Source organism: Temnothorax nylanderi, unplaced genomic scaffold, assembly GCF_030848795.1.
Source record: "Temnothorax nylanderi isolate EJ_2023f unplaced genomic scaffold, tnyl_v1.0 TNYL_tig0050_pilon, whole genome shotgun sequence".
In the NCBI taxonomy this organism is placed as follows: Eukaryota; Metazoa; Arthropoda; class Insecta; order Hymenoptera; family Formicidae; genus Temnothorax; species Temnothorax nylanderi.
This window is the reverse complement of record NW_027249112.1, coordinates 74050-93592: the sequence shown is the minus strand read 5'-3', so window position 1 is coordinate 93592 and position 19543 is coordinate 74050. Positions and strand designations below refer to the sequence as shown.

The window sequence follows — 19543 nt, the reverse complement described above, 5'->3', positions numbered from 1 at the left end:
AAGATTCAAAAAATAGTAGGAAAGTTTAAATTCAAACGGAGAACAAAGACTAATTCGCGATAATTGTCGCAACAGCTATTTGGAGAATGACCAACGATCGAAAGCATCGTGCAATAATGCGTCCTGTCCGAAAAGGCTCCGAAATTGAAAACAAACTGCGGCATCGGGGCGAATATTGTGAGCCAGCAGCTCTGAAAACAGTGCAAACGAGTCGTGCCGAAGAGTGGTTGGTAATGAATACATAAATCACGATTATTGCGAGCTCTTTTTCTCGCGCGAGATGTTGGTCGATAGATCGGGAAGAGGCAAAGAAGAGAACGCGGAACGTACGAAGCGATGAGGAGAAAGCAAAGAAGCTATTGCATTTATGGATGATCGTCCTTGTGACAAGCCGAAATTAATTTGCTCTACTCTTCGGGGTTCGCGGTGGCGTTGGCATATTTTAACCCAGTTCTTTAGCTTCGGCCCTTCTTCTATGGCGCGCACCCACACCACCGCGAATTGACATAAATTTCTGTCAGCGATGCAGCGTGCAGTATCGCGATTCGCTAAATTCATCTGGTCTTCCCGATAAAACCTAATGAGTGCTCGCGGCTGACTGGCTCTTTAGTTGACGCGATAAATAATTAATGACCGACGATACACCGAGGGAGAAAATGTTTCTCGCACTGTCCATAAATCGTTTATTAATATTTATAAGGTTACGAAGCGTAAGAACGGCAGCATGGAAGTATATATTATCGCATCTTATATGGCATGCATAATATTTAGATATTTTATAATTAACCTACTGGCTATAAATTATGATAATCGGGCTTAGTCTACTATGTTGCAAACTACTATACTAAACTACGAAATACATTAATCGTATCTGAGATTTTATACCCATAAAAAAAAACACATACTAATTTTTGCAGTTTGTGCGAATGTTGTGGTAAAGAAATTTTTCCCAAAAAAATAAAAAAAATAAAAAAAATATATATATATTGTATATAAATTTTGAAGCGTTGTAAAACGTTGTTTTGGGCTAATAAATCGTCGTAGGAACTGTACTTGCGACAGTGATAAAAGCGAGCCGCAGATAACAATACGACGCAATAATTAAAATTTAATATAAAACTATTAAATTCGCACCTGTCTCCACCGCTTTAACGAGACAGCGCGTCGAGCATCGGGCTCGCCATTGTAGCCTAAAGTCTGATCCGTGGATTATAGGAACTATTCTTAACAGTGTCAATAAACCGAGGTTATGAGAGCCACAAACGTCGGAAGTGTATCTCCTTACGACAGGCATAAATAAGCTCCGACGGTGGTGGCTGGCTGGTCGTTTAAATGTCGCGCGGAGGGAACTCCGTCCGTTCCGTTTCTTCTGAATGTGCAATATAATCCGCCGCTGAGTAACGATTCTCGTCCGGCTTTTTCCAGGTCACAGGTAGGATCGATCTCGAGATCGATATCACACGATGTAATTACTTAGCGTGCCATTTCTTAATAGAACTCCGGCCAACTCCGACCGGCTCCGAGTGGAGATGAAATGCACTTTGCAGACAACTTTATTTCACGGCGCGCGGGCGCGGAACCGCCGACCGATGGGCGATAATAATGCATAATAGCTTAATAGCTAAATAGCCAGTCAGCCTCGTCAATATATTTCGCCTGCGCGGAACTTTCTATCTGTTCTTAAGCGCGCCTCTGAACGAAGAGTACCCTCCTATGAGTCAAAAACGCTCCGACGCGATGCACATTTTATATAACGTCCTTTATCAAGCTTGTAACAGCCGCAACCAGTGTGGCTGCGTTCGATTGAATAGTCCATCAGCATCGTTAATGCATTGCGCCTCGCAATCTGGCTTTTGTTGCATCGCGCGATTGATTACCACACTGTACGTTCTCACGCATTTCACGCATGTTTATAACGCATGTCGAGTTAATGGAAAGTGAAGTCTCTCAGGTGAATTTGCTATTTAATTTAATACACTTTTTAAGCATTTTTAATTCTAAACGGTTTTCCTAGAGCGTTTTTATTATCAAGTCAATTACAAATTCCAATCAGTTTTTATTATTCGTCTCGGCGACGATCGCGTATCTAAACGTGAGAGATAAAATATAACTTACGAACGACTTAATTTCGGAAGATCGTAGTGTGCCATTCGTATATACGAACAACTTGAAATCGATGCTTGGTAAAACTACAGGCCAGCACAAGCATCAATATTTTCACGATACGAATCTTTTTCCTCTTTCGCGTATGATGCTGAAGCGGCGAGTCAGCCAGGTTTCTTCCTGATCGCCATTACCGCGGTAAAGCCTTGATGGCGAAAGTGGTCTAGGGGGCAAACGGTCAACGAGACTGGAGATGAGATAGAACAGGCCATTATGGCTACGCCGATAAGATAGGGCCACCCTTCGTGCTACGGCTGGAAGCTCCAGCCTTCTGGGTATGACTTGATACACCGGACGCGATCCACGCCATGAAAAATCTCGTTGGCGGAGTGGAAAGCGTATATGAAACAGAGAGAAGGAGAGAGAGAGAGGGAAAGAGAGAGGTTTGAAGAGCAAGGGAGAAAGGGCGTTGTCCAGCGCCCTCGAGAGAGAACTCGGACCTTATCTTTTCATACCGATCGTGACCGTCCAAGACTTCATTTCCGTGTCCGAGCGATTCCCGCCCTCGTGCCAATTTATATATACCTATGCGTAACGAAATGGACCCTATGCTCGTTTACATAGAATGGATCAAAGTTCGGCAGTTAGGGGAGGCGACTGCGAGTTATTGTTACATTCGGCCGAGTATTAACGGCGCACGGCTACTGCCGGCAGTTTCTGGCGCTCTGTAATTACGCGAGTGCGATGGGTTCCACTAAGGGCCATTGTTGCTATTTTGTAATTAATCTCCTGATTACAATATACTAATACTTCGACTCCGTTGGATTAGCAGCGAATTACTCTGAAGAGAAAACGAGTCTCTCTAAACGGATGAAATTATTACATTTAAAATTATATGCACGCCTTTACGTGACAGTATAATGCCGACATTCCAACATGTTATTTTCATATAAATAACGCATAACAATATTATAAGTGCTTATATCGGTTTTACTACCGACGATGTTTCCTCATTTGCAACGAAAAGAATTTGATAGGGCTTCCATCGACGCTCCTTTATGCATCGAGCTCAACGAAACGTTGATACGAACGGAACGCAATTTCCTCCGTTAAGCCCGACAGTGTCCCGGTTATGTTCTCCCCACGGTGCTGTACGGTAGCAAATAATAACATTTCTATAAGTCGGTCGTTTGTATTCGACTGGCGCGCATGAACCCCATTTCAATTAACGTATGATCTATGTCGTATGAGGACCCGCTCCGGCACCTTTCAAACGTAGGGCAGTAATGTGCGGGGGATCGGCTCTCTAAGTAACTCTATATCACGTCTACGTGACGCGAAACGTAGAGAAAAAAGAGCTTGGCGACGGTCGATAGGGACACAACGAGGGAAGAAATCGTCTCTACTTGGACCATTCGATCGATCTCGTCCATTCCGCTCCTCCTTTTTAGCTCAGACTTTCCCTCGATTATTCCTACTAAAGTATGGTCGCGAGTTTATGTTTAAGTAAATTAATCGGAGCGATAAATCAGATTTGGCCGTGCAGTTAATTATTTATAACAGCGGAAGAGAGAATATAATCACAAATTTTACACTTGCATAAATAACAATCGCTCGATCTGATCGGTTTAATAAAAATTATACATCTGTATTAAAAGATAGACACAATTTTCGAAAAGTTTTGGAAGGTAGTGAAAAATTCCGTAAGAAAAATTCGTACAAATAAGCGACGCGATAAAACCGATCGCCCATTTCGGCGGAATCAAATGGGATCTGTCGAAATCGAACGCGTTCGATTTCGACGCATCGGCGTCGGTGCGCCATCGAGCAGTCCATGTCGACGCCTCCGGTGACATTTTAGGGAATCCGCCGTACAATTTCTCTCGATTCTCGACCCCAGAACATCCATTTTATTTAGCGCGCCCGGGTCCACGGGGGACGTTAAACTCGACGGCGGGAGCATTCTCTTTTTCTTCGTCGGCCGATATCCCATCAGTGCCAGCAGGAACGTTTACAGCGGGCTGGTGTCCAGCTTCGTAAAATCCACCATCCTCCACCCCCTTCTCTCCCTCTTTCTCGCTCCTTCAAGCGGGGGTTGAAGCTGTATACGGAGTGTTGAGGCGAAAAGGGGGAAGAGAGGACGACGGAAACAGAGAGATCGTCGATGTGCGAGGATAGACGGAGAAAGGTGGAGGGTGGACTGTCTGGACCCACCCCGAGATGGACACAGAGAATCGCCATTACAAATTGACAACCTTGATTGATGGCCCTCGCGGAAGGGACGACGCCGGGCCGATCCGGTGGTTGAGCAGAGGAGGAAGGATCACGACGAACGGCGAAGAAGGGAGCGTTAAGGGGAATCGGGGGTTGAAAAAGACCGGACTAAGGGGGTTGGAGCGCAGCCTCGACGTGAGGAAAGTGGGGATAGCGGCCAAGTGAGATGGAGTGGACGCGCTATATGTTGGTTTGGTCTGGCCCAGCTCGTTCCGGAGGTTCTGCTCCAAGGGATCTTTGGCAGCCAGATAGCGCGCTCCGCAAACCAACACAGTTATATCCATCGGAACGGGCGAAAACGGGACGACTAGGAAAGAGAGAGAGAGAAAGAACGAAGGGACCGAGCGACGTTATCGAAACCGAGGCTCTCGACGAGTGCGTGACGAATGGTCTGCGTCGACTAGATCCGCAGAATAGGATTCGTTCTTGCGCTATACATTGGGCGCACAATATTCGATATGCGTCTCAAACTACTTTGTACGATGAAAGTATTTTGACAATCACGTTAATTTATCAGGTTTTTTAATTCATCAGGCAACCGACATGATCATAATATTTTTAATGTACTGAATATACTAACTGATTCACTATTTATATACTCATACCCGAAAAAATTGTGTAAAAAAGAAGCTTATGTAATAACCGAGCTTGGAGAATAACTTATTGGTCGTAAGTATAATCCGCCGATCTATGATGGGGCAAGAAGACGAAGCGATTGTCGTAAATGACAATCAAGCTTCTGTGAAAACGGCCGACAAGAAGAGGTACCAAACACAGCAAAAAAGACAAGGTGGCCCGACAGCGGAGGAACGACAAAAAAAAAAAGACGAGACAACGCGAACGCGACTACTCGTGTTGATCTATGACTTCTCGCGTGTCATCCTGACCTCCGACTCGACCGGCAGAATGCAGCGAATAATAAGCAAAACCGACAATTAAGATATCGTCGATGGACACGTCGCAACTGCTTTCCTCGAAGATTCTCTCATACAACTAATGCAAACGCCGGCTCATAAAGCCGCCAAACGGACGAAGGAGTTGAGTGCGCCTGGATGAGCGATGTTTATTGAGATTATAGCGGAGGCAATTCGTGGGAAGTCGTTTATTGCCGAGAAGGAAGAGGAGGAGGACGACGACGAGGAGGATGACGGCGAGTCTCGTATACTCGGAAAGAGTAATTACCGCGCGAGAAACAAGCCGCGACAGAAATCGGTGAATAGATCGGTCATCGTTGCGGCCACCAGTCTTTCATCGGTGGCGACTGGAGACGTATAACGGCCACGCTGAGCGATTAACCGTTCGCGTCGTAATTGGATATTTTATGTCGACTACAAAGGGAAACCGCTTCATTAATCGTATCGCTGTTTAATTACGCATGTCACCGTGTCAAATATTGAGTCGAGCCTCGATATAGCATGGATTAAAGTATTGAATTCTAATACTACTCCAATCACGTTAATTAAATCTCTCAAATTTTATTCGATGCACGTACAAAAAGCAATATATATATATATATATATCCACCCCAATAATTAATAAAACCGGATGTAGTATAATTCGGTAAAATGGAGGTACACTTAATTCAGCAACGGTCATCTCCAAGACAGAAAAAAATTCGACAAATATACCTCAGTCGTATCGTTGCCATGGAGGTGGCAGACACCTTTTATCGCGGTATCGTCACGAAATGCACCGTACGGTCGCAGCTTTACGGTACTTCGGTGCCGCTGTTACGTTTTTACTGCGTCGTTCTGGCAGCACGTGAGGGGACGACGATTCTACCGGTGTTACCAGCGCTGTAACTATATACAGCCTTGACGTTAGACAGTGTCTGAACATGGTATGGTACGTCGGAGTACTGCCAGAAAGAAACCAAGTGCAGTTCATTTCAGTAAATGTCCGCGGATTAAAGTTATTACCGAGAGAATGCGGAATCAATTTGAGAGAGTAACGTTGCTTCTCTCTCGTACATTGCAATTAAACCTTTTTCTCACACGTAACCATTAGACACATTTGCATTTCCTTTATTAGTAGCTACCTTTTACTGGCAAACGCTTTTTTCTTCTCAATTGACGATTACAGTAGCTATTAATTTTTATTTATACTTACTTCATATTTGATTAAATTCATCGTACGTTTCACCACAAGAAAGAGATACATAATTAATTATATGTCATTAGTAAACAGGAAAGAGACGCTATTACACTTGACATGATCTCGCATGTCGGATAACAAATGTCTACGTAAGGCAAATTACACGCGGAACTTCGTCAATCAAATTATCGTTATTTTCATTGCGAGACAGCGATAATGATACATCGCGCTGTACCGTATTTTTTCTATGTATTCTCAAGATTGTATATCCGAGTGTACCTTTCCTATCCTAACCACGTGTGACACGGTTCTCTCCAAGCATATAAACCTAATAGAATCTCGCAAGAGGGATACACGGCGGCAGCTTGTACGTCGTAAAACGATGCGCCACCGGTTTATAGTTTATAGTTCGAGTGCCTACGCGCGGCGGTCGTGTATGATTGAATGGGGGAGGATTTAAAAGGGATCACGCGCTTTTATGAGCGGTATTAAGAACGATGGCGTTAGAACACCACGCGCAAAGGTTTACTGTCCGCGTTACGTGCGTGCGCGCGCCCGACTAATTTTACACTAATTTCGGCGAGCCGTTCCTTCACTGCCGGATAAAGGATAACCGTAATCCATTCGAGCACAATCGCTATATATAGTAGAACTTTAGGGAAGCTCGCTGGGGAAAGCCGTGTATAATTATACCTCTTGACGACACGTTAATGCCGTCAAATTTATTCTATTTCTAAATGCAGGGTAAAGAAGACTAACGATGCGTAAAGGCGTTAACTTCAAGTATAAACCGGTTCTTAGTCTCACACACCTACGCAGAAAAATTGTATGCTACTGTGCGCATAAAGTAATACTATAAGATTTGTTAGGAATAGCTTTTACTGCGATTATCAAAAATTGTTACTCGTAACGCCCCAACGATATATTTTTCATTAATATTAAAATATCGGTGTGAGAATTGCGATGAGCATCGCAGACGATGTTGCACTTTATGTGTTTACCAGAATATCAAGCAACTCGCGCAACCCACGTATGTCGAGGCAAGAAAACGCATTCTCCGTGTTGCATTCTCCGCAGAACGCAGATACGGATCTGTGATCGTTAAGGCGAACGGGATGAATCGTAAACTTACCGATCGCGATGGCTTCTGCAGCCGTTATCGGCGATAAGCGGGGCATTCCGCGCGCGCACGCACGCACGCATTGTGTAACGCGCGAAACGCGGGTTAGTGCGCGCTCGTGCGCGGGAATGCATCTCTCATCTCGGAATAATAACAATGCCCCGCGGGCCGCGAAGTCAATGTGGAGCAGCTGGGATCCACGTAATGAAAGTATGATTGATGATCCGACCGACGCGCATCATTAGCTCGATACGGAGGAGCGAACCGAGAAGGATATGCATGCCTGCAAGTCTCGACAAGTCGTGCACGGTCGTCGTCGTCGTCGTCTCAAGACGCATTCTGAATTAACGTGACTCCGTCCTAATACGATCCTTCGTGAGGCTCGCGTAAGAAAAGTTATGTGCACGATTCGAGAATACGTGTGGACAGACAGCAATATGCTCGTGGGATTTCTGCGTAATTAATGGATGATAAAGAAACAAGAAATTTGATAAGTAAAAAAAAATGTTTTAATATTACATAAAAAGTATACATTTTGTTATATCTCTGTACACTGTTGGAAAATTTGTGTTAAATATAACATAAATCACATGTCCCAAACGGTCCACTCAAATTTTTGTGTTAATTTAACATAATATGAATGTGTTAAATAATAACACCGATATTATGTTAAAATATTTCAACAGAAAGGAAATGTAATTCCTATGTAACTTTTATGTTGAAGTTAAGATTGTAAGATAAAATCAACACTCTTTTTCTGTAAATTTTAATACATTTAATAAATACGTTCAAATTGTGTTACTTTAACATGTTTTTTAAATTATTTTAATAATTTTACATTTTAAATTTGTTAAGTTCAATTAACATAGCAGGCATATGTTAAATCTACACATGTATGTGTTGATTATTTTACACAAAAATTTTAACAAGGACCTTTTTTAACAAAACTACAAAAATTTTCCAACAGTGATATATGTATGTATATCTTTTAAATAGATGTGCTAATGCATTTTGATTTGATAAACATGTGCATCGAAATTTGATTATCGCTTTTAATAATACTCAACATTACAAATTAAAAAGTTTCGATAAAAATTCAGAAATTTACGTTTACTGACCGATAAGATTAAATATTTCGAGAGTGTTTTGATCGATGGTGTAAAACGTAATCGTTCAAAAGGAGGAATAACAATTTCAGCATTGCTACCGACAGATCACGGGGGACTAGGAGCATTTGAAAGATACATTTATCTCACTTCCGTTGGAACAAAATCTGCCCTGGGGCCTAATGCTTCGGCTATTAAGCTTTAATGGACTGCTGATCGTCGATGGAGAGCAGGATAGGAGCAGGCGGAGTGGGATACAGGCCGAGTCTCCGAGGAATTGGAAAAATGGTTGGAGCCGCGAACTTGGTGGACCTTCACGACGTCTCTCTCTCTCTCACTTTCTCGCCATTTCCATCCATAAAAATATCTCCGCGCGTCATTCTCTGGCCGCAATAATCGAGCGGGACGTGAGGCAGCGGCGGGACGCCCTCACGTAGCTCCATCGATTTCAATCGCGCGCAAAAGGTATATGCTCTTTCTAGCGAAACTGGTTTGCCAGTCGGAGAGCGGGCGAGAAAACGGAGCTAGGCGATGGCACCGGCGACGCGGCGGGCGGAAGGGCTGGAAAGGTCGTGGATTGCCTGTTTGCGGCACGATGGAACTGTGATCAGGATTGACTCGGGATGATAATCTGGCGTACACGGGTTTCCACTTTACCCGATGCGAACGACGACGTTCAGGTCGCCGTGCTCTCGCTCTCTCCTTGTCCCTCGATACCCACGAGCCTCACACCCCCCGTCATTTCCCTCGCGAATATCCCTTTAGCTATCGCTCGAATTCGCTTGGTGACGCGTACGCGCGACAATTATCAATGTCGTTGACTCAAAACAAAGAAAACGTTGCTCGATAGCATGAATAGATGTCGATTTATTATTCCCGTGCATATATAGATTCAATGAGAAAACTTATAGCGAATTCGGGCGCTTGGACTAGTGCACACTGAGTGCGCACTAAGGCTTGTTCTTAATCAATTGTTATATTTACAGATCATCTCAAATACTTCTTAGTCTGTAAAATGATTTGTACAGCATCCATATAGATATTACAGATTGTTTTATTGGCTAAAAAGTTTTTAAATGTGTATTTCAATGACTTTAAATATAAGAATAGATTATATAAACAAGCCTTAGTGCGCACTCAGTGTGCACTAGTGCAAGCGCCCAAATTCGCTATTAATAAAGCAAAACTTCTGGAATTTGGTCGAGAGAAAATTTCTAATTGTCAGCGAAAATCTCGTGGAGTAATTAGCATCATCATGAGTATCAGTTCACGCAGGTCACAACATTGATAACACGCTCACGCGAATTTGAATGAAATCTGGAGAACATAAAGACGTTTATGATACTCACAGAGAAGATTCTCATAAAGACACTCGAACGTTCAGTGCACTTCGGTGCACGATACGTTAAAAATACGGAAGCAGGCTGCGGGCCATAATTTGCAGAAGCCCGCGAGAAGCGTGTGCGTCAACTCGAGGGAAAAGAGAGAGAGAGAGAGAGAGAGAGAGAGAGAGAGAGAGAGAGAGAGAGAGAGAGAGAGAGAGAGAGAGAGAGAGAGAGAGAGAGAGAGAGAGAGAGAGAGAGAGAGAGAGAGAGAGAGAGAGAGAGAGAGAGAGAGAAGTACGAAAAAGAAGAGAACGATTCCTTGCTATCCCGGAGAGCGCGTTTCGTGGATACGTATGGCGGATAAAGCGCCCCTAAAGCCCAGTTTCGACAGAGCAAACAACCCGTAACTCAGTGAGTGTTTATGAGGGGGCCAGTCGTAAAAATACGAGGCGAATCGGACTCTTTCTCTCTCTCTCTCTTTCTCTCTATGTTTCGACCGTTTAGTTCGATTCACCCTCGCCGAACTTTTCCTCGGGCGGTCCTTTCCGCGTCGCGGGACAAAGACGTGGCCACGGATAAAAACGTAAGAAAAAGACGGGCCGTGAGAGGCCACGGCCGATAGAGCGAGAAGAGTTTCGACTGTGTGGCAACGGGAGCATGTTCCCTGATCGTAAAACTCGGTCTGATCACCGCTACCAATTATCCCACCGTTATCCGAGTGTTATCCGAACGTTATCCGGAACGTTATCCACCTCTGCCCACCCGGTACTCCACGGAAGAACCCTCTCACCATCATCCGAATCACTACCGATCCCTTGAACCCTAACCGAGAGAGAACGAGAGAGAACGAGAGAGAGAGAGAGAGAAAGAGAGAAAGAAAGAGAATGGTTCTACCCTAAACACGAAGGCCCGTTGTTGTCGCCTTTTACTGCAAACGAAGTGATTCTCTCCTCGTAAACGCGTCGTCTTTACAGATTATTCGACGAAGGAATATCTTTTCCTGATATCAAACTTTCAATTCTCTCGTATTAATCTATCTTCAGTAAAGTTAATAAGATCATTGCCGCACGTAAAAAAATCATCCTTATTTTATAAATGCTTAGTACGTTGAATTAAAAAATATTTTAAAATAAGTCTTTCCAATAAAAATTTCCTTCGTGTTCATAGACAAAAGATTATGCATGTATATGAATTATTTAGCAAAGAAATTTTAATTTAAAAATTCTGAAACAATTTATAAGTGTACATTGAGATCTTAACTACAAGTTTAAACAATAATAATATTATAAAATTAATTTTGCAATTGTTAATTTAATCATTGAACCTTTGGAAAACACCACATAGTCAAAATGCCGAGGACGCAAACGACCCGCACGATTGCAGGGTTAAAAGTTTTATTAAAAATTAAAGAATTAACAGTTGCGCAATTGTAAAAGTCTGTTATCCATTCGCGTGAAGTGAAACTTCGTAATAATACTTTCTAAATCACGAAACGGAATGATTGTCGGACATGATATTAATCAGACACGCAAGAGAGAAGTGAAATTCAAATTTCCATCGTGAACGTGGAATGACCGATAATCGAATCATGAAGTGATTTGATTTCCGAGAGAAACGACGGATATTGCGGATATACAAATATGTACGACGCTACAGGCTTTATTTGATTCGAATGTTTCATTTATTTAAAAAATATTACGAAGAATATCATGCAAAGTAGTTGTAAAACTGAGTATCTATTGCAGATATCAAAGATATTATATGTCCTATTGCATTAAATTGTCAGCTATAATTACAAAACCATTCGTAAACAATCGGTTTTCATCAAGTTTTCCTACTAATTTTACTATCTATGTGAATAGGAAATAATTACGAACTTTATATTAATGTAAAAATGTTATATGATTTGTATTAATTGCAAAAGTGATAGAACCAATTTGAAATAATAATAAATAAAATTTATATTTTATATTTGATAAAAAAGAAATGAATGAACTTATCTACAGTTTAGTTTGTTTAGTTTGTTAGAGAATTAATAGTTCAAAGTTTGACTATGTGGTGTTTTCTAAAGGTTCAATGATTAAATTAACAATTGCAAAATTAATTTTATAATATTATTATTGTTTAAACTTATAGTTAAGATCTCAATGTACACCTATGACATTTTTCAGAATTTTTAAATTAAAATTTCTGTGCTAAATAATTAATGATATATTTAATAATCAATATAATTAAATAAATACATGTATAATTAAATATGAATTAAGTATAAATGAATAATTAAATAAATACATGTAGGTATAACCTTTTGTCTATGAACACGAAGAAAATTTTTATTGGAAAAAGACTTATTTAAGTTTTCGCGTTGTAGCATTCATCTTAATAAATGGTAATATTGAGTATAATAATAAAGTTTCGTTAAAAGTTAAAACTTTATTGTATTCTAAAAATTTAATAACATTGAATAATTTCAAAATGCACAAGAAATCTTACTAGCACTTAAAAGAGAAACATTAATTTTATTTAAACAAAATGAATTATGTTAATTCATTTGTTCATAAGAATCAGAAAATTGATATGGAAAATAAATATAATCGTGAGGTACGGTCGGCACTGGTGGCACAAAATTGTACATGTCTCTCGTGTCGTGTGGGTATGTGTAAATGTCTGTTGGCTGAAATGGATTCATCTTACCGGCTCGATTACTCTGGTCGATCATCGGTTGAACGATTCTACGTCTCGCGTTTATGAACCTGAAACACACAAACGAAACGAATCACGTTAATAAGATAATTGTGATTTATTTAATATTCATAATCCAAGATAATTTTTCAATACAGCAAATTTAATAATCGTTTAATTCCTTCAGATATCATGATAATTTTTCTATATATAAAGAATAAAGAATTCATTCTTTTAGTTCTGTAAAGTTCATCTTGCAAATAATTTTACAGCTTTTTGTCTCCCTCGCATTTTACATGCGGTACACGCGATACAAGAGAGGGAGGATTGTCTTGACGCGATCCGCTATCTTTGTAACAATCAAGAAAAAACGAACCGCGCAACTGGCTCGGGAGATGAGCGAGCAAAAGCGGAGAAATCCGGTAAAGAGGAAGAAAATCCTCGATACGTCATTAGCCCGCGTTGAAGAAGCTTCCATGTGAGCGCTTTCCGAACAATAGATCTGCGGTCTGTTCTGATGTTGGTCGAAGTCCAAGAGGGTGGTAGGTTCAATACAGTGTGAGATAGGAACAACCGGGGGGGAGAGGAACGGCGATAGAGTGAGCGAGACGCGAAGAGGAAGGGCGTACGTCAGCCGACGTCAGCGTCGCGGCGCCCTAATGGGCGCAGACGCCGGAAGTGATTGGGTTTCTGCTCGACTGACTCGAGCACACCCCCTTCCCGTCGTGGAATACTCCAGTTCCCCGTGCCAGAGGGGATGAGGAGGACATAAGCAAGCCCCGAAGAAGCGATGGCACCCCCTCTTGTTTTGCAGCACATCTTTCTTGCTTAGTCTCACGCCTGGCCGACTCCCACAGGACAATCTTATGAATAATAATTATTAAACTCTCATCGCGTCTCGCTCACGCCGCTGCGCGCTGGATGCACGTGGCCATTGTCGCAGTTAAGACGCAGACGGTGCCCGTAAGTCGTTCGACAAGTCGCCATGAGTCAAAGGAGCTTCGTTCGACTGAATGAGTAGTAAAGGACTTCGGAAACGATTAGCGTACGCGCGCATGGAGGCGTAGAGATGGCCATAGAATTTTGATAATATCGTCAATCGAACATCTAAACGCGTTGCAAATATCTCCATATTGTATATCTATATATCAATATCGTAATTCTGTGATATTAAGTATAATAGCCAACTACCGTAAATTTTTATCTTCTAATTTATTCAGCCAAGAGTCACGTAAAAGAAAACAGTCATTCTCTCTAGTGTAAGAAGATGCTGAATATAGTCATAATACGTGCTCGAAATAAAGCTTTGCGTTGCAGATGCGAATGCAACACGACAATAATTATATGCAATCGCTTCAAAGTCAAATCCTCGACTATCGCCAGACGAAAAAGTATCGCTGCGCGAGCATGAAACCAAGGGTCTCTCTTTAGCTCCCGGATACTCCTAAGCGTCTCTGGTTCCTCTTTGGCGAGGTAGGCAGCGTGTCACAGCCAGCTGACTACCGCTAACCACCCCCGCCCTTCCACTCTAGCAGCCACCGTCGCTGCTGAAATATCGCCCGAACAATGGCGCACAATCCTCTAACCGAAACGAGAAAGAGAAAGATAGAGAAGAAGGGATGTGCGAAGAGGGACGAGAACGGTGAGCGACTGCCCAAACTCTCTTACAAGAGTTCGGTCGCGAAAATCAACCGGAAAACTTAAGCCCGCCACGTTGCAGAGACACGACAAAATTTTACGATCGATGTAATGTATATCGTCCCTTTTTTACATTCTTAGACAAAATTGTGCGGTAAAACTTGAAAATTTAGATCAATAACTATAATAGAATATATAACAATATAACTTTATTGCTTTTTAAAAAAATTCAAAATAGTTGAAATTATAAATGCATATTCTTGAGACTAACATATTCATCAATATATTCATTAGCACCACGACATATAAAGGTCGACGAAGCAATCGTCACCTAATCGATTGCGAATCAGAAAACCTCTTACGACAAAACGAGAGGGATCCAAAACGAGGTGAGCATATTGTTATCGAGGCGATTACCGAGTCACTTTAAATGACAAAACATTTTTCGTCGCGCCCTCGTCAGGGCTTTCAGGATTTTAATGCAGTTTTGATTATGAATTTGAGGGGAAGCTCTCTCACAGTGTGTTGTGAAACGGACTTGCGGCTGGGAAAGCTTGAATACACGTTTGAATATACGGAAGGATGGAGAATAAGCCGAATTATTTTATCATCGAATTTTAACTTTGCATGAAGAGAGATATAATTGAAATCGGTTATCTTGAAATAGAAACGAGAAATAAATTTGTTTTTCAATCCAAAAATAAGATATTTCGTTTCTATTCTTTACGATTTCTAATAAAAAAACAGCTTCAGTTTCGTTTTCATCGACTGAAATGAGAAACCATTAACAACTGGCGAAGTGAAACGAGCGCCGAGCGGACGAATTGAATAAGCGCCTCGGAAATCGCCGGTGAATTACAAACGGAATTTCGAAGAGCAGCGCACGAGAATTATTGACAAATCGCTGACGTTCGGAATTTACTTCAGTATCGCTGTTACTTTTTACGAACCAATAACATATAACATGTTTCTGCGAGAAAAAGGCAAAAATGTAGTGTTGAATTGGAGGAACGGATGTCCCCCTCTCGTACCGTGACTAAATTTAGTGCACTTCGAGCGAATACATAATGCCTGTATTTGCTTATATGTGCGCAATACATAATCCAATATATCGACTCGAGCTCGCGTGGCATTTTAAGAGAGTTTTAAGATAGGAAGAGATGACAGTAAAAGAAACTGCGGGGATTGACTTGCACTCCTCATAAAACTCTTTTTTTATTCCCCCTTTTCTTTCATTGAAAATTGTCCAATTAAAATTAAGAATTAATTATTAAGATACATAAGTAACAACAAATTCGCAATACGTTCCCCTTTATTCACAAAAAAAAATGTATATGCATTTCATCGCTACGGCCAATTTTTAATCGATGAATGTGTAATAAATATCGTATATAAATATAATCATCTCTAACAAAAAGATAATTTCGTTGTAAGAGTAGTATGTATATTTATTGGCTAGAGAGAGGCTTTTTTTGAAATGGCGCGGCGAGAAACAAAGGTACGAGAGAAGAGCTTCCTTCATCGTTGCGCGGCTGCGTGAGTGGAATAACGATGATTACTGTCGCGCTAGCAGCATTTACTCTCCGACGGCATTCGCAATTATCGGGGAGCTTCCATTAGTTAACTGCAGTCGATACGCAGTGCACCGGGTCCTCGCATCAAAACATCATTACTGCCCGAACACGGGAGCGCGAGAGAGCCGCCGTGCTCGCAGTACTATTGGTAATCAATTTCGCTCCCGTGGCGTTACTACTGGCGAGAGAGAGAGCCGCGCTAATGCGAGGCCTCAGCGTTCGCGTCGCATTACGGGAAATCGAAAAGGCAGTCTCGTAATGATTACGCGTTAGGAAACGGATCGAGCGACGAGGGGAGGGCAGGTAGGTTGAGTTGCAAAAGGACTGTTTTAATTAAAACACGAATGAGTGCGCGCGAGCTGAAATAATTCCCATCGCCGAAGGCGGAAAAGAATATTAAAATAGATAAGATGCTTGAGAGAGTGGTGCTGCATTATTAGCATTATCCAAATTTATTATTATTATTAAGCGCGTGGAATACGTTGCTTTACGTAACGAGGATTTCAATCAATACAGAGTGGAGTAATAACGGTGCAATTATTTTTATTGAATCGGACTGCTGCATGCGACCTGTAGTTAGATTATTTATGTAATTATCCCCCTTCCTGCGCCGCCAGTTAATGAGGATCTGACCTCGCAATCCAATCGGCAATTGATTTTTGCGTGTGTAAAATTACCACGGACTAGTCTCACTAATGCAAGTTGCCGTTGCATCAGAGAAAACAGCCGTCATAGGCATTGCATTCCAGAAAACGAATGCTTATTAGGAGCCGATTGTACAGATAAAACATCAGGAGGAACATGCACCGCTTCCTATCTCGCATTTAGAATCTACAACCATCGCACGAATAATATAATGGTTATTTAACAAGCCTCGCAATGGACAAGTTGGTAACTTAGTTACTTAAATCAGAATTATCATAGAATTGAATCATAGAATTTTCAAAATATCCCTCCCCCTCCGTCTCTCTGTCTCTCTCTCTCGGTGATAGAGTTATAAAATAAAAAGGTACAAGGTATATACGATGTGTGTGTACTCCTCTCTCTGATCCTTCGTACGCTCGTTTTTTTCAAAATAATTTTATTGCATCAACAAAAAGCTCGCCGCTTGAGCTCGCGCGATCGAACGAACGGATATAAATCTGAGCGTTCATAAGACTAGCGTCGGCCGCCGCCGTGTCGGTGCATTTACGATCGATAAAATCATTTTATCCGAATATAATGCACCGGTCGATTCACGCGCCGCTCCCGGCGAGTTCCTCTTTTTTCCCGCTCGCCGTTTTGTTCTCTCTCTCTCTCTCTCTCTCTCTCGCGCCGCCGCCGATCGTGATCACGATTTTATTGTAATACAGCTCGGTCCGATCGCGCGCGTCTCGCCCGCGCACCGTCGGGATATCCTCAAAAGCGCGGCGCCCGCGAACAAACGAATCGAACCCTACGCAATACATAATTCTCGTTCGACAAATTCAATGAGCATTATGGACCGTCAATATCCTTCTACCGTGTAATCGAGTTTCCTGCAGGCGTCGCTGGCAAAATCGCGGGGCGCGCTCCGACAATTCTGGAATCCGAGGGCTGCTGTCAGCCATCCGGATTGAAAATTTGCATTTACGATCGTTATACAATCGAGCAAGTATTCAAGATTCGTGCAAATTTTCGTTTGCGTTACGCCCTTCTTCTTATTTTAAAATGAACCATGTTCAAATTATGATTGTTAGCTCGAACTTTATTATAAAAATTATTAGGACACATGTACAAGAAACTGATCTTTCGTGTCTTTGAATTATAACTTTATTAAAAAGTGTTATTTTATTAAAAGTAAGAGAGAGGGAGAGAGAGAGAGAGAGAGAGAGAGAGGCCATGTGACAGCGAAAGGTTCGCATCAGAGCGCGAGTAAACTGCTGCCGAATTCTCGGTGGCCGCAGGGGCGTAGCGATATATAAACGCCGAGAACGCGGGGCCAGCGATCGCGCGTATCGGATACGCGTAGACGGGTTATGTGTGTCAACAAAGCGATTTAACACGCGACGTGTCACTGATAGCTCCCGCCGCCGCAGCGGCCGCATGGCTGCCTGCGTCGCATCGACGTGCTCGGCTGGACGTGTGCACCTCGGCTGCATTTAATCTATGACTCTGCTGCAACGCTTTTTCGGAAAATTCCTATCCCGCGTCACCGTCCACTTCCTCTCCCTCTCTCTCTATTTCCCTTTCCCCCCGCTTTATCCCCCGGAGCGCTGCCGTTTCCAGACCCCTCTCTCGGCCTCCCCCTCCCCGCCCCCCCCCGAAATTTATATAATTGTTTTGCCGGGATCGCCACTAAATCGTGTCGCGGAACGCGATAGTGCCGGCGCGCTGTTTCGCGTTGATGTTGATGGCCGCATCGGTGATCTCGCCAATAAAAGGATCGAGGGGGTAACATCCATATAGCGCTCGATATCTGCGTATCTACCGCCTGTCACACCACCTCGCCTGCCTGATGCACGCGTAGAGTCTCTTCGATTTTTACACGCCAAATCCTGCTTTAGAGTGATTGTTTTTCCGGTGTAAGCGTAGCGCATAACGGCTATTAGATTCGCGAGTGCAGAGCAATTTTGACAAATTCGAGACTGTCGGTAAGACCGACAAGCCCATTAAAAAAAAAAAATCCCTTCTCCATTTCATGACTCGTAACTTTGACGGATCTCTGACAAATCGGTGTAGTGCCGATCGTGTATTATATCGTCGATTAATTTCAGCGCAACGGGTCGACGACTTAAGAGGCGCTACGTTAAGGTAATGGAGCAGGATATCGGGGCCACGGTGCCAGCCATTTCGAACTCCAGCCCAGCCCTGGGTGCAAAACAGAACTGCTCGCTTCGTGAAAGGCACGTTATTGGGTTCGCAGCTGTCGCCAACCCTCGCCGGTTGTGGGGTAGCCGGAGTACTCGAGTCGATTGTCACCGGCCACCTCGTCGCCGGGGTCAGACTCATCTCGGCGCCATCGTCATCGCGCCGAGGGTTGATACTACCCGCTTGTGCGTCACACCTAACACCCTCGCCGTCTACTTTCCTCCATACGCTACGATCTCCCCAGCTACTACCCCAACAGCCCGATTTTCACTCCATCCCACCGAGTGGTACCCACGTTGGAGTCGACGGAGGCGTCAGCTTGTACAGTCTCTTAAACTCTGGCTACGAAGCCACTATATGTACCAACTGCTGACGCCGTTATAAACTGCCGGCCGCCCTTTCCGTCTCCTCATCTCTACACTCGCGCGCGAGTATCCGTGTGGACGGTGGAAATGGCGATGTCTCGATTTCACCATATCTGATGTAGATATTAAACCAAACTCTCTAAACGTACCGAAATTGACAACACGACCCCTATCCTTAAAAAATTATCACCATTAATTGGTAAATCAAGCACTGAATTCTTTCCGTTTATTATTTTCAATTTAAATTTAGAATATCTATTTTTTAAAACAAAATTTGGAAAGCGTAAATCTATTCTTATCCCGAAGAAAAATGTTTATGTTTTAGAGTCATTCGTATATGTATATGATCTCTATTATATTGCTTTTCGATCAATCTTTCATTACGTTCCATTTGAAATTGCAACGTAAATAAAATACTATCATTCGGACAGCC

At 42.6% G+C, this 19543-nt stretch overlaps 1 long non-coding RNA gene across 1 annotated transcript in view; it reads right to left on the bottom strand.

Moving 5' to 3' along the window:
* LOC139772482 (uncharacterized) overlaps positions 1 to 19543 on the bottom strand; it is a 95157-nt gene that overhangs the window by 16728 nt on the left and 58886 nt on the right. The window contains exon 2 of the long non-coding RNA XR_011718132.1: positions 12717 to 12775. This is a non-coding gene — a long non-coding RNA (uncharacterized lncRNA). The remainder of the gene's footprint in view (positions 1 to 12716; positions 12776 to 19543) is intronic.